At 39.3% G+C, this 14,881-nt stretch overlaps 1 protein-coding gene across 3 annotated transcripts in view; it reads right to left on the bottom strand.

Moving 5' to 3' along the window:
• The window catches only part of AP5M1 (adaptor related protein complex 5 subunit mu 1), an 857,482-nt gene that overhangs the window by 151,260 nt on the left and 691,341 nt on the right, over positions 1 to 14,881 (bottom strand). The window lies entirely within an intron of this gene.

The following is a 14,881-nucleotide window of genomic DNA, read 5'->3' as shown; positions in this document are numbered from 1 at the left end:
ACTCCACACTTGTTCAGAACTCGTTGTAAGCACCAAATAAGTTACTAATTACTACAGCACTCAACTTTCCTCAATTATCTAGAGGAAAACAGTTTTTAGTGCTTAATAAATAAACACCTATCCAGGTATGTCTAAGGGTCAGCTCCCAGTGTTTTCGCCTGTCTACCTGATGAATCTGGGCATCTTGGGGCAATGCAGCAATTGCCTTATGTACACAGACAACCCTCTCCTCCTACCACCCAACACTACAACCTGTGAGAGATGTACTTATATAGCCAAACTGGAAGCAAAGCTCTCTTCACCCAAGACTGGACTAGACAGTCAAGAGGAAAAGGTAAACACTTGTACCACACCACACTCATCACATAGTCCCTCAAAACCTGCACCACCAAAACACACACATAGAAACACAAAACACACACTTACATTCATGGAGGCTCTCAATAAAAATTTTCCCAAGCAACAGAGCCTTCCAAAGCAGAAATGCAAGCAATCTCCACCCCCCAACACAACCCAAATGACACATAGCCCACAAACTCAATGTGCCACTCAACCACAGCCCATAAGGCATAACAACGTACCCAACACTCTAATCATAGGTGACTCTATAGCCAGGCACACTGATGTTCCACTCACCAGGCTAAACAAGGGGAAAGTTACTGTCAGCTGCTTGTCAGGTGCCAGGATCCGCCACAACGCATGCATTCAGGTCACTCCGCAAGTACAAATATGACTCTGTCATTGTCCATGTTGGTGTGAATGACCTCAGACATACCTCCCTGGACTACATGAAAAGAGACATAGAGGAGCTGTCCAATCTTGTAGCCCAGGCAGGTATGACCCTAGCCCTGAGTAGCATCCTGCCATCACCCAGAATTATACCACAGTACAAGGACAAAATGATTGACTTCAACAATTGGCTAAGCTTCTGCTGTCATTCTAAGGGGAACCAATATCTGTCTGCCTGGGATGACATGATCGACAGACCACGATGGTTTGCCAGAGATGGCCTGCACCTCTCACCCTTGGGATTCCAGATACTGGCTAAGGCTCTTGCCACCCCTATAGTGCCTTTTTTTGGCAAGGTTCAAATGACAAATTCACCACCGTAACAGGTACAGGCAAGCAAAATCTGAAGGTAAAGCTACTTAATGCTAGAAGTCTAAACCTCAAAATGCACTCATTCGAAGCACTCCTTAAAATGGAGAACATCGACATCTGTGCAGTGTCAGAGACTTGGTTCAAGGCTACAGAGAGCACCCCTGCATTACCAGGCTGTAATTCCTACCACATCTTTCGGCCACCTAACCTGGACCAAAACACTAAAGGCGGAGGCATGTCCATATTTATTAAGGATACCCACACCTCCAGGATAGTTGATTAGCATAATGCATCCGAGATTATCCAAGTGCAACTAACTCTGGGCAAGACCGCAATCCAAACTGTAGCTTGCTACAGATTCCCCAATCCTCATTTCTAGATTCACTGGAAAATATTAGGGTACAACCAAACACCCTAATAATGGGTGATTTCAAATACCCCACCATTAGCTGGGAAAACTACTCATGTACCAACTCTTTTGCTCAACATTTTCTGGAATTCATAAATTCCAATGCCTTGGATCAACTTATCCACACCCCCACCAGGGGCAGCAATATCCTAGACCTGGTCATTATCAACATGGGTGACCGGTGTTCCACAAAGGTCAATTCCTCATTGGTCAGATCCGACCACAAGCTAATCACCCTAGACATCCACATCCCATCCCCCCCCCTGTAAAAAATGTCTCCAAAGCCAACTTCACGCTTCTTAAGACAGAAGTGGCAAACTTCACGACACCCATGCAGACGGACAATAGAGGTACAACTGCTGAATCCTACAAAATTGCACTTTATAAGCACTTACACGAGTGCATGGATCATGCTCTCCCTAACAGAACTAATACTATCCTCCAAAAAAATGAAGCCAATCTGGTGGTCCTCTGCCATAAACAAACTCTACAACAGAAGAAAGAAACTGTTGCAAAAAAAGAGTAAAATCCCATAATTAGAGGAACTCCCTGGTCAGCCTCAGTAAGAAGCTGAGATCCCTCATAAAATCCTCCAAAGCTAGTTACGAAAACAAAATTGCCACTGATTCTAAAGACAGCCACAAAGCATTCTATAGTTATGTCAAGAATCTCAATGGCAACACTAAGATCTGCTCTGAGTTACAGTACAATGGCACTAAATATACAGAACCAACTGATATTGCCAACATCCTGGCAAATAGGTTCAGTGCTAACTTTACCCCCCTCTCGCCCCCTAAAGGGCCCATCTCTATACCAGAAGAATGCAAAGTTCCTGTAATCACGGCTGCACAGGTAAAAAACACACTCTCCAAAGCCAAGAACACATAGCGAACTGGCACCCCACCTAAGTACCATGTTCAATCATAGCCTCACCTCAGGCTTTGTGCCCACTGAATGGCGCACAGTGACAGTTATCCCACTTCACAAAGGAGGAGCTACCACAGACCCCGGGAACTACCTCCCCATTAGCCTGACGAGCCTGGTCTGCAAGGCCATGGAACAAATCATCATGGAACTTATAAACAAAGACATTGGTAATCTCCAAACTCTGGACCCTACCCAGTTCGGGTTTGTAAAAGTCAGATAATGTCTCCTAAACCTGATAGGCTTCTTTGAAGCAGTCACCAAAGCCATAGACGAGGGTAAGGTGGTTCACACAGCCTATCTAGATCTTGCCAAGGCTTTCAACACCATCCCCCACTCTGGAATTATAGATGAACTCATTAAACCAGGTATAAATCCCTATGTCACAAGATGGGTTGCCAACTGGCTCACTGACAGAACCCACACTGTGAAAGTAGCAGACTCCAAATCTGACTTAAGACCAGTGACAAGTGGAGTACCACAGGGTTCAGTCCTGGGTCCTCTCCTGTTTGGTTTCTACTTCTCTGAAGTACAGGCTAACACAGAAGGTCTTTGGCTAACGAAGTTTGCAGATGACTGCAAACTAGGAGCAATAATCAAAACTTCTAACGATATGGACATCCTACAAAAGGGCCTCACTGAGACAGATGCCTGGTGTCAAAGCCATGGCCTTAAGCTCAATGCCAAAAAGTGCACTGTCATCCTCTTTGGTAAAAACTCTGTACCCATGAACTACCACATAGGCGGGAGTAAACTTAACACCAAAAGTGTGATAAGAGACCTTGGGACACAGGTGGACAGTAGTCTCTCCTTTGATAATCACATCACCACAGTAGTCAGGAAATCCTTCTACATGGCACACCTCATCACAAAAGGTTTCTCATCCAGGAAAAAAGAGGTCATTGTTCCCCTCTACTCGTCACTCATTAGACCCATTATAAAGTAGAATGCCCCTTTTGGTATGTACCTCACAAGACATCTACAACTGGAAAGACCGCAAAAATTCCTCACAAAGAGGATTACCGGCCTCAAACAGATGCCCTACGCAGACTGCCTCAAAAATCTCCAGCTTTACTCCATCATATATCGCCTTCTCAGAGGCGATCTCTGCCTAACATACAAAGCTATGTCAAACCCAGAGCTGATGGACATGCTCCACAAAGAAATCCCAATCCCTTCGAGCTATACACGCTCTAGGGACCTAAACCTTGTCATCACAATAAACAGAACATGCTGGAGGGATAGATTCCTGTCCCAGAGACTTCCCAAACTCTGGAACAAACTACCTATCTATATCAAACGAAGCTCCTCATTAACACTCTTCAAGAAAAGTCTTGATGATTGGATGGGAAATAGGAAATTCACCCTGGGGATCACTTCTGTGGCTCTGCTTGACAGTGGCACAAGAAAATAATTTTCTTGGGTGGCGAAAAGCCAGGGTACCTTCTTGGCTAGGCTTATATAGGCTCTAGGGCAATAGCCTAGTACCTCCCAATGAACCTATGTTCGAATGACCAGTGCTGCAAGTAGTCACTCTGTCCCTTTTTTGGTGTGCTTTTTATGCCTGGGTGTGGCCATTTATTTTTTGTATTTCCTAACTTTGTGCCTTCAGGACTCAGCCTCCTTCTTTTGACAGGAAAGCTCTGGAAGGGCTTCCAAACTTGTCTTTTAGTCACCTCGAGGCACCCGTCAGTTTGGCCACTTGGAAAGTGCCTTGAAGCTTTGGAATCTGGCAGGCTGCTATATCCTTGGCAGGATATAACCCACATAGCTAAGGCTACTGCAGCAGTGATCATTCGAGCATCTACTGTTAAGGTAAGCTTACTTACACAACTGTACCTTCTTTATGTTAATCACTTCTCACTGCTTCAGAATGTTTATAAATTGCAAGTTGCAAGAACGCTAAGTCCACAGACCCCTAAGGTGATGAAACCACACCAATTGGAACCACCAACAAATGCAAACCAGCAAATAAGTTGGCTAAAAAAATCTCCATTTAATAATTGTTGTTGAGCGCTTTCACCCACATGAATGTGGGCTTCATCAGAACATCACAATACAAATCTTTTACAGTTTAAATACTACTTTTGGCGCCAAAACTCAATAATAAATATTTTAAAGTAATTTAAAGTGATATGTGCACCAAAATTACATTAAAAAAATATGTACTATTAAATTCCTAATACATGAATACTTAAAACGTTATAAAATATGTTGATCATACATTTGAAATAATATACTTCGAATGTACCCTAAAACTACTTTCTACATAATTGCTAACTGTTCACTGTGTTGAACCCAGATGCTTATACAAATTTATCATTAACTCCATAGTTAATTAATTCTTGAACAGAATAAAAGAAATGCATCACAACAATAAACTACAAAAAAAAACTTACTAAAATAACTTTCAAATAAAAATCTGAGTGTTTTTATTTGAAAGTTATTTTAGTAAGTTTTTTTAGTAGTTTATTGTTGTGATACATTTATGATCAACATATTTAATAACATTTTAAGTATTCATGTATTAGGAATTTAATAGTACATATTTTTTGAATTAATTTTTTGAATGTAATTTTGGTGCACATATCACTTTAAATCATTTTAAAATATTTATTATTGAGTTTTGGCGCCAAAAGTAGTATTTAAACTGTAAAAGATTTGTATTGTGATGTTCTGATGAAGCGCACAACAACAAGTACTAAATGGAGATTTTTAGCCAACTTATTTGCTGGTTTGCATTTGTTGGTGGTTCCAATTGGTGTGGTTTCATCACCTTAGGGGGTCTATGGACTCAGCGTTCTTGCAACTTGCAATTTATCAGTATTCAGTCAACGGAACACTTTCTTGGTTGCTTCAGAATGTGTGTGTGTGTGTGTGTGTGTGTGTGTGTGTGTGTGTGTGTGTGTGTGTGTGTGTGTGTGTGTGTGTGTGTGTGTGTGTGTGTGTGTATAGCTTCCTTCTGCTTGATGGAATTATTTTCCTTTTGTAGATTTGCTGCAGCAGTATAACTTTCTTGTATTATCTTAGAATGAGACACAAGGGTTGATAGACATTTATTGTTTGCTTCTTCCAAAAATTTGCTTTGGATTTTATTTTCAGCATCTAGAACGTTTTACTTAGTGAATAGCTAGTGATACTGTTTATCCATTTTGCAATACAACTTTTTGTTTTCTTTGTGTAGTACATTAATAAGGCTTTCTTTCCTTTTATACCTTTTTCCATCTCCTGGATGTGTTAATCAAGTGCACTTAACTCTCTGTTGTATTTTTTTTTTTTTTTTGCATATAGCCTGAGTTCTTCATTGATCAGTGCCAACTCTACTTTCATTTACACTTTTAGATTTCTTTTGTTATATAAGCTGGGTTACTTCACTATTTTAAGCACAGGTTTGTGAACAGCTCTTGACTTGTTCTCAGCCACCTGAAGTTGTGCCTTTAGTAACTCTTTCTCAGCTTCCACATTCTGTCACTTTTCTATTCAGTGTAGCACGGTAATGTTAATTGTTAGTGATCTACTACTAAAAATAAACTGGACACCCCTTAAACTGCTACCTCTTAATGATGCCATGCTGTACTTCAATACCACCTTCTTACAAATACTTAATACCCTGCCCCCCATACGTAATAAAAATAATCAAATATAATACAGCCCCCATGGCTGTATTCTTGACTGTAAAGATATGATGAAACAAAGACATCAAGTCTGGGACACCTGGAAACTAAACAAAATCTCATCCACTTCAAAAAAAACTCTGCAACAATGTGACAAAACTAGTAAACAAAAACAAAAAAATCCTATTATTCACACCACCACCAATACAAAAGAAATCCCAAAAAAATTCTGGTACTCAATATTAACCCTATTCAACCAGGTAAAAATAAAGAACACTCCCCATCATTGATGCCCCACCCATCCCTTATAGCTGAAGGCTTTAATAAGGACTTCATACAATCCATAGCAGACCTACTAATACCTCCAACACTAGACCTCCCTACTCATCCAACCAATCTAGACACCTACAACATCTCATCATCTAGCTCCAATCCTGTCTTCAACAACTCACAATTTGCAACAACTCACAATCTGCACAGTGACAACCGAACCTCTTTCTATTTTCAGCTTGTACCCACAGCATAAACAGACTACTACTAAAACCCTGCTCCACCTCAGCAGATAATCATCTACCACAACACCTTAAACTGCCAACTCAGTTGCCTATCCAATTAGTATCCTAATAAATAGATCTCTATCTGAATCTCTACTGCTGGCCGTATGGAAATCATCAAACATCACTCCCCCATCCACAAAGGAGAGAACTCCACTGAACCATCCAATTTCCATTTTATCACCTGTATCCAAAATTCTCGAAAGATGTGTCCACCAACAGTTAATGCAATACGTACTGCAAAATAATCTATTAACTCAAACTCAACATGGTTTCTGACCTGGCCATAGCACATCCACAGCTTTAATATCCTTTACAGAAACCATGAATAGGGTCAGAGATGTTAGATACTACGTATCTTCAGAATTCCTTGATCACTCTAAAGCCTTTGACACAGTTTCTCACCCCTTTCTCCTCAACACACTGTCTAACCTAGGCTTCTCTCATTACACACTACAGTGTTTCCATAATTACCAGAAAGATCGGAAACAAGCTGTTACATGGTCACACAAACTCTCACTCTTTCTCCATAATCCTACAGGAGTCCCTCAAGGCTCCATCCTTGGCCCCCTACTGTTTAATATATTCACAAACAACTTACACACCCTGTCTCCCCCTGGAACCCTCATTCAATATGCAGATAATTCCATAACATGTACCTCAAACATACTACTTTCCAATGCACAAAAGTCTTTCACTGATGTTGAATCCTGGCTCAAAAATGTTCAACTCTTTCTTAATACCAAGCAAAGTAAACTAGTACTCTTTCTTCCTAATAAATACCCTCCCCCTGTCACTAATCAATTTAAAATTTACTCAGCTGATAACAGTATCATTGAAATAGTACAGGACACAAAACTACTGGGAGTGATTATTGACAATAAACTTACCTTCAACCTCCATATCCAACAAAACAAAGAAAACTCACCAGATATTAGGACTCTCATACAGAAATAAACACTTCCTAAGCACTGTAACCAAAGTTGCCCTGGCTAAATCTTTTCTGCTTCCCTCCCTTCTCAATGTTGCTACTATTCTAACCAATCTACAACCCTTTACTATATCCAAAATGGAACAGTGCTCAAACTCCAAATATCACACACATCACTGTAAACCACTACATGAACTAAACTGGCTTGAACTCCCCAACCAACTTGCTTATATCCAGCTATCTACCACGCACAACTTAATTTTCAAGCCCACTGCTTGTCCTGTACTAGACAAGCTAGTCAAACCCTGCATACCAAACAGATCCCTACGATCAGAGGACAAAAACCTGTTGGCAATCTCTAAACTCTCAAAAAGACCAGAACATTGTCTATACTCATATTGTGTCTCCAAATTATGAATTTCTCTGCCTCTAGCCACCAGATCAATCCCAGGCTTACCACCCTTCAAAGCCCCTTTAAAAAGAGTATCTAAATAACACATGGCTCTGCACCTGCAAAACTCCAAGTTAATCCAACCTGTACCTCTGCTTCCAGGCTAGCCTCACCATCTTCTGTTTTGTCACCTTAAACTATTATGCAGTCTGCACAGCCTTTATGTCTCTGTAAACTCCACTCAGTCTGTACTGTTTAAATGCAATATTATTATTCCCCTTATTTGAACCTATATTAAGTTTCAAGGAGGATTCTGAATGACATGTTTCACATCTCCTATGTAACTAACATGTGGTTTCCTTCAACATTATTAGAAGCCTATTTCAACTCTAATCCACTCTGTGCTGTTATCCTGTAATCTTTAACTTGGACTCCTACACATCTACTGTATGATAATGTAGTGCCACATCACATGACCTATGTTATATTGTCAGTTGATGTCTCATGATCCTACTAGTAGTCTATTGCAATGAATTTTAATGCCATGAGTATGTCTTGTAATATTTTCATACCTGCTGCATGAGTTATTTATATTGCAATGTTTTTATACATATATATAGGTTCATAGGTTCATAGGTTCATACTAGGCTATCTGCCCGAGGGCATTTACAAGCCTAGCCCATCGTTTTGTGGCTTAGGCCACCCCTTTAGTATGGGGAACTATACCCATTATTTTTCTGTGCCTCTGTCGAGCAGTGACACTGAGGTAATCCCTGGGGTATATCTGCGATCTCCCATCCATTGGTCAAGATTTCTCTTGAACAAGGCCAGCGAGGTGCTCTGCCTCACATGTACCGGGATTTTGTTCCACAGCATAGGGAGTCTTTGGGTGATGAATCTATCCCTCCAGCACGTCCTATTAATAGCCGTGTCAAGGTTTAAGTCTCCGCCTTGTGGCTCTGATGGATCTAGATTTTTGAGGTGAAGCATATTCATCAAATCTGGGTTTGACATGGCCTTGTATGTTAGGCAAAGGTCACCTCTGAGCAAGCGGTAGCGACTGAATAGAGCTGGAGTTCTTTCAGTCGGGCAGCATAGGACAGATTTTTGAGACCCTTTATCCTTTTGGTGAGGAACTTTTGTGGCCTCTCCAGCTGCTGCAAGTGTCGGGTCAGATACATTCCGAATGGGGCATTGTACTCAATCATTGGTCTGATGAGTGATGAGTAAAGGGAGACTATGACCTCCCTTGATCTAGATGAGAATCCCTTCATGATAAGGTGGGCAATGTAGAAGGTCTTCCTAACTACTTTAGCTACATGGGTGTCGAATGACAGACTACTATCAACCTGGGTCCCCAGGTCCCTGATAACTTCTTCTGTGCTCAGTGGATTGCCACCTATTTGGTAGCTAGGGGTAACCTTGTTTTTCCCGAAGGGTATGACTATGCATTTTTGGCATTTAACTTTAGGCCGTGGCTCTGGCACCAGTTATCCGCTTCTGTGAGACCCTTCTGAAGGATATCTGTGTCAGATGTGTTTTCTACTATGGCCCAGTTTGCAGTCATCTGCAAACTTTGTCAGCCATAACCCTCCTGTGTTTGCTTGTACTGAAAAGTAGATGCCAAACAAGAGTGGGCCCAGGACTGAGCCCTGTGGGACACCACTTGTGACAGGCTTTGAGTCTGACATGGCGCCAGCAGCTCTGACCCTGTGGGTTCTGTCACTCAGCCAGTTTGCAACCCATCTTGTGATGTATGGGTTGACATTTAAGCTGATGAGTTTTTCAATGATACCCGAATGGGGTATTGTATCGAAGGCCTTAGCCAGATCGAGGTAGGCTGTATGGACTGCCTTTCCCTCATCAATGGCTTTGGTGACTGTTTCGAAAAAGTCAACCAAGTTTAAAAGGCATGATCTGCCTTTGACAAAGCCAAACTGGGTTGGATCCAAAGTCTGCAAATTCCCTATGTCTTTATTTATGAGGTCCATTATGATCCTCTCCATGGCTTTGCAGATAAGGCTTGTCAAGCTAATGGGCCGGTAATTTCCAGGGTCGGTGGAGGCACCGCCTTTGTGAAGTGGTACCACAGTTGCAGTGCGCCACTGCATATGTGGAGCTTTTCTCCCAGAATCTCCGCTGAAAACGGGTTCTGTTGAACCCGTCAGACTATCCTTGTAAACAAATGTTAAACAAATAAATAAAATAATAAATACATTTTTGTAGCTCTTGCCACTAATTTTTTCTTTTCTCTCTATAAATGCAACAAATCAGCTTGGGTATAAAGCTGAAATTTCTTTCACTTCAACACCAAGTCACATTGCGCTTTTTCCCTTTGGCCTGAGATGTCAACTGAATTTACACTTTCGGGTTTAATTTTATGTATCAGTGTTCTAACTACTACAGAAAATTTAGGCAGTCTTTTGGACCACTCAATTTCTTTTAGTTTTGTTTTGCTGGTCAAAGTCAGCCAACAAAGTAACTTTGCAAAACTCACTGTCATTTTATTTTCACTTTCAGAAATAATTTGCTCCAGCAATGCTACTGATTATACTTGCTTAAGGACAGTAACCTCAGCTGCCTCAGTATATCTGCACTTTCAATTAATGCCTTAACTTTGTCTTACTGATCTATACAATGCTAAAAATGTATTTGCTTTAAATTTGTTCTTGGCTAGTAGATGTATGCCAGAGTATCTTTCTTGTTACAAGCTTCATTGCCTTTTCTACAAGTTCTGCTTTCTTAATAACATCCTCTAATTTAAAATCTAAGTTCTGCTCTACAGCATTCATCTATTCCAGGTCTCTTTAGATCCTTTAGAAACAGCTATCACACTCAAATATATTTGCCTAACAAATATTCTAACATAAAACATTCTCTTTCTGCTACAGAATAGCACTTCCTATGACCAGACTTAGTTAGCCAACACCACTTGGCTTTCTGAACTCATGTTGCTGTTATCTCAAAAGAGCTTAACATCTGTTCACCTTGCATGATAGCACTACATGAATTGTTTTATTTACCTCTTTTGACTCTTAATTTTTTCAGTGCAGGCAATTCACAATCAGTTTCACCAGGTATGCACACAAGTTTCTTTACTGGTTTACACAGCAATTAACTCCCTTTTCCATATTAGAGGGTTTAACTTTTAAAAGCGACAACTTATGTTGTTGTTTGCCTTTCGGCTTTTCCCGGTAAGGGGTCGTCACAGCGGAACTCCGGTCCGCTAATGATTGGCAGTAGATTTTTTATGAAATGCCGAGGTGCCAGCTCAACGCCCAACCTTCAACAAAGGCATACCCATTTATGCACGCATGTCTTTCGAACGCTACCCAACCGCGGGAAGGACATGCAGATTCCACACAGAAGGCACTCCCAAGCCCAGGCGAGCATCTAACTTATACAACCTTTAATCTCACAAAATGACACCAAAGTTGTTTAAAATTTTACTACAAACCATTGAACTGCAAGTCTTTACTATAATACAACCACTTTTTTTAATTTACAAGCAACCTTTAAATACCATACAAACCCACTTTTAACGCTGGAGCAAAGGGCAAATTTTCTTACAGATTAACAGTTTCTCAGTAATAAACAATTCACTGCTTACTTGAGTGTCTCATACAATATGACACAGATTTCTTACTGGTGTTCACTAAGACGGAGCAGGTTCATGTAGTAATTAGAAAGACGTAGTACAACATGAAATATTATCATGTGTAAGCACATTCTACACACTGATAATTTCTCTTATTTTGTCTTCACTTCCCAAAAACTTGTATCACATATTATATATATCTATATAAAACACACACACACACACAAACACCACTTAGTTAAATGCATTGTACTTCAGGAGCAATACAGTTCTCCTCAGAAAGCAGCAACAGTCAGTGATATTCAGTTGCTTTAAATGAAAAACTCAAGATATGTCAGGTTCATTTAAACAGCATTTTTTTCTTTATTGCAACACACCATACACTGAAATGTCTTCAACAGCTTGTTAATACTCCTTTCTGCATAATATAAAGCTATCACACCCAACATGTTTTACAGTTTGTTTTTTAGTGCACAAGATCCAGTTTATTCGGGTTCTCTTTTCCAAAAGACAGCTCATCTGTATGCAATAGAAATGTTCCACAGTAGATTTTCCTTCTTAGTTACAGGTGAAGCAGCAAACTGTAGAGGTATTAATTAGTTCATATCTGTATAACAGTATTTTTGAACTGTTTCAGAAACATCATATCACTGAACATCTAGTATGCGAATCATTAATACATCAAACACTGTTTAGGCTGTAATTTAAAACATATGGTGTTATTCACTGTGTCCTACTATTCATGCTTCACATTTGCATTATTTTCTCAAAAAATCAAAGCAACAATTTTCCTTATCACACCACTATCTCTACACAGAGGTTTTTATGTTGCCACAAAGTCTTTTTCAACCACATTTGTTACTGCTTCATGTTTATTACTCAGACCACACTTCATACCCTGCATGCATTAGCAACACTTTCATTTGGGAAATTTTCAACAGATTTTCCCTAGTTGCATATAATTTGAAACTACAATGCTTCACATTTCATTGGCTTTACTTCTATACTTAAAATGTTATAAATAATTTCTCCAGTTTGAAAATTTAACAGTACTTTACAATATTCAGCAGCAGCTTCAGTAATTTATTTCAACAGTATTACTGAGCTGATGTTTTATGCTGCAAGTACATTTTCCTCCTGTTCTTTTTTTCAGCAGCTTAGTATACTCACTATGCATATCTTTGGTAAGCAGCCTTTTAGCAACTTACTATGTAATTCCTTTGGTTAGCAATCTTTCCATGAGTTCATACTGCTTTAATAAAAGATTCAACAGCAGTTGTCAGTCTACCACTGTTTTTCATACAACTCTCTAAAAAAACTTTATTGAGTTATGAATTATGACATAGGCAATCATACATTTCTATGAATTAAATCAAACCATATTGCCATCTTCTACACAGTCATTGTCAAACATTACATAGCTCAATCAAACCCTGCCTTCCCTTAAATCTCATTCCTCCTCCAAAACATTATTCTGCATGTATTGTTCCCACAATTCCCACTTTATGTAATTTGCCCTTATCCTTTTCTAAAGATCCTATTTCCAGTTTATTTATTTCTATTACTATATTCACTAATTTAATACTGTTGGTTTGGGCTTTACTTTCCATTTTCCTAGTAATTGCTTTTTTGGCAGCCACCAGAACTAAATTAACACAGCTAAAAAAAAATCACTTCCTTAGTTACACCAATTTGCTCATACAGTATTTCTGACAGAGTAGCCTCTAGGGAATTTTTAAAGTCTGCCAACTCTTTACACTCCCCCAAAAAATGTTCTTAATTACCTATTTCTTCCCTATCAAACATCCAACATTTGCAATCTATCTGTGGAAAAAATGATTTGGCGTCTGCTTGGGGTACAAAAATACCTATGCACATTCCAGGCAAAATCCTAAATCTTCTAGACTTAGTTGCATATTTGGGAGCCATACATATATCCTCCCATATTTTTGTGAATTGCTTATCCAATCTCTCTTCCCAATCCTTTCTCACCTCCTCTGATTGATTATTGTTTTTTTTTCATAGACCTCTTAAATCTGATTTAAGAATTGTCTCAATTCACTCTCAAAGTCAAGTTTCAATTTCTAATTCTCTGTTTGGGGTGTGAGAAAGAAAAGCTTGCGACTTTGCTCAACATAGCACAGCTTAATAAGCAGCAATTAAAATGTGCACTACTCTTTCAGTTTAGTGAATACTGTTCAAGCAAAGCAAACCCACAGCTTGCAGTCATAATTCACAACACTTTAGACTATACTCGTGAGCTATCAGTCAGCCATGGTGTTGTTCTACAATAATTCTTTGGAGATCGCTGCTCCCATGTGGCCCCATTTCAAGACATACACTCCCATTCATATTGCTAGACTCAGAGTAACTAAGAATTATTTCCATATCTTCCTCATTATGGTTCCCAGAGTATAAATTAAACTGTGTGAAAAAGGTAGCAGTACCTGTGATAGAAGATACTAAGTTATCTCTCAATTTCTCTCTACAGATAAGTGAGCTAACACACAGACAGCATCAGGTCTCTCTTTTATGCAAATTTAACACAAAAGGTTGAACTTTTCGGGCTCAGATAGGGTAGCGGAATTCAAACAATCTCACAGAGAACCACTTCCAAATTTTGTCCACTGCCCGTCACCACTGTGGTACATAAGCACACTAGAAGCATGGTTCCATAAAAATATGTGCAGTTTTATTTACAGGGAATCCACTTCTCAGAACATGCAAGTAAACATATTTTTATATAGTCCAGGTGTAAAGAGTCTTATAGGAACTTATATTTCAACATTCAGAACTTCACTGGTCTGGAATAAGTCAAAGTCTTTCAAATAACCCAGCATTCAAACCGACACAGGATTCCATCTCTTTTCATCTCTGACTCTCTCAATAATCCATGGACTATGTTCAGATAAATACTCATTCCTCTTTCAGGTAATCTATAGTTCTTTTTTTGTCAGAGCAAACTCACAGATGGTCTCTTCCTTAGGGCCAGATCCCTTTCCAACTTCTGAGACAAATTTCTGATTCTTTGTCTGTAGTCCTTCCTTTTATAAAAGGGAAGCATAGCGTGTGTGGGATTCTTCTCCTCAAATGCAGCAGTAATTACTGTGTGTGTGTGTGTGTGTGTATATATATATATATATATATATATATATATATATATATATATATATATATATATATATATATATATATATATACATACACACACACACACACACACACACACACACACACACACACACATATACACACATGCATATACTGTCAGGCTTTGTCCAGATTGCTTGCAATAAGAGATTGAGGGGTATGATTTTATATACATATATATATATATATATATATATATATATATATAT

The sequence above is a fragment of the Protopterus annectens genome, chromosome 6.part0 (assembly GCF_019279795.1).
Source record: "Protopterus annectens isolate FY-2018-M chromosome 6.part0, PAN1.0, whole genome shotgun sequence".
NCBI classification, from domain to species: Eukaryota; Metazoa; Chordata; order Ceratodontiformes; family Protopteridae; genus Protopterus; species Protopterus annectens.
Note: the sequence above shows the minus strand (reverse complement) of the source record. Positions and strands in the feature narration are given on the sequence as shown.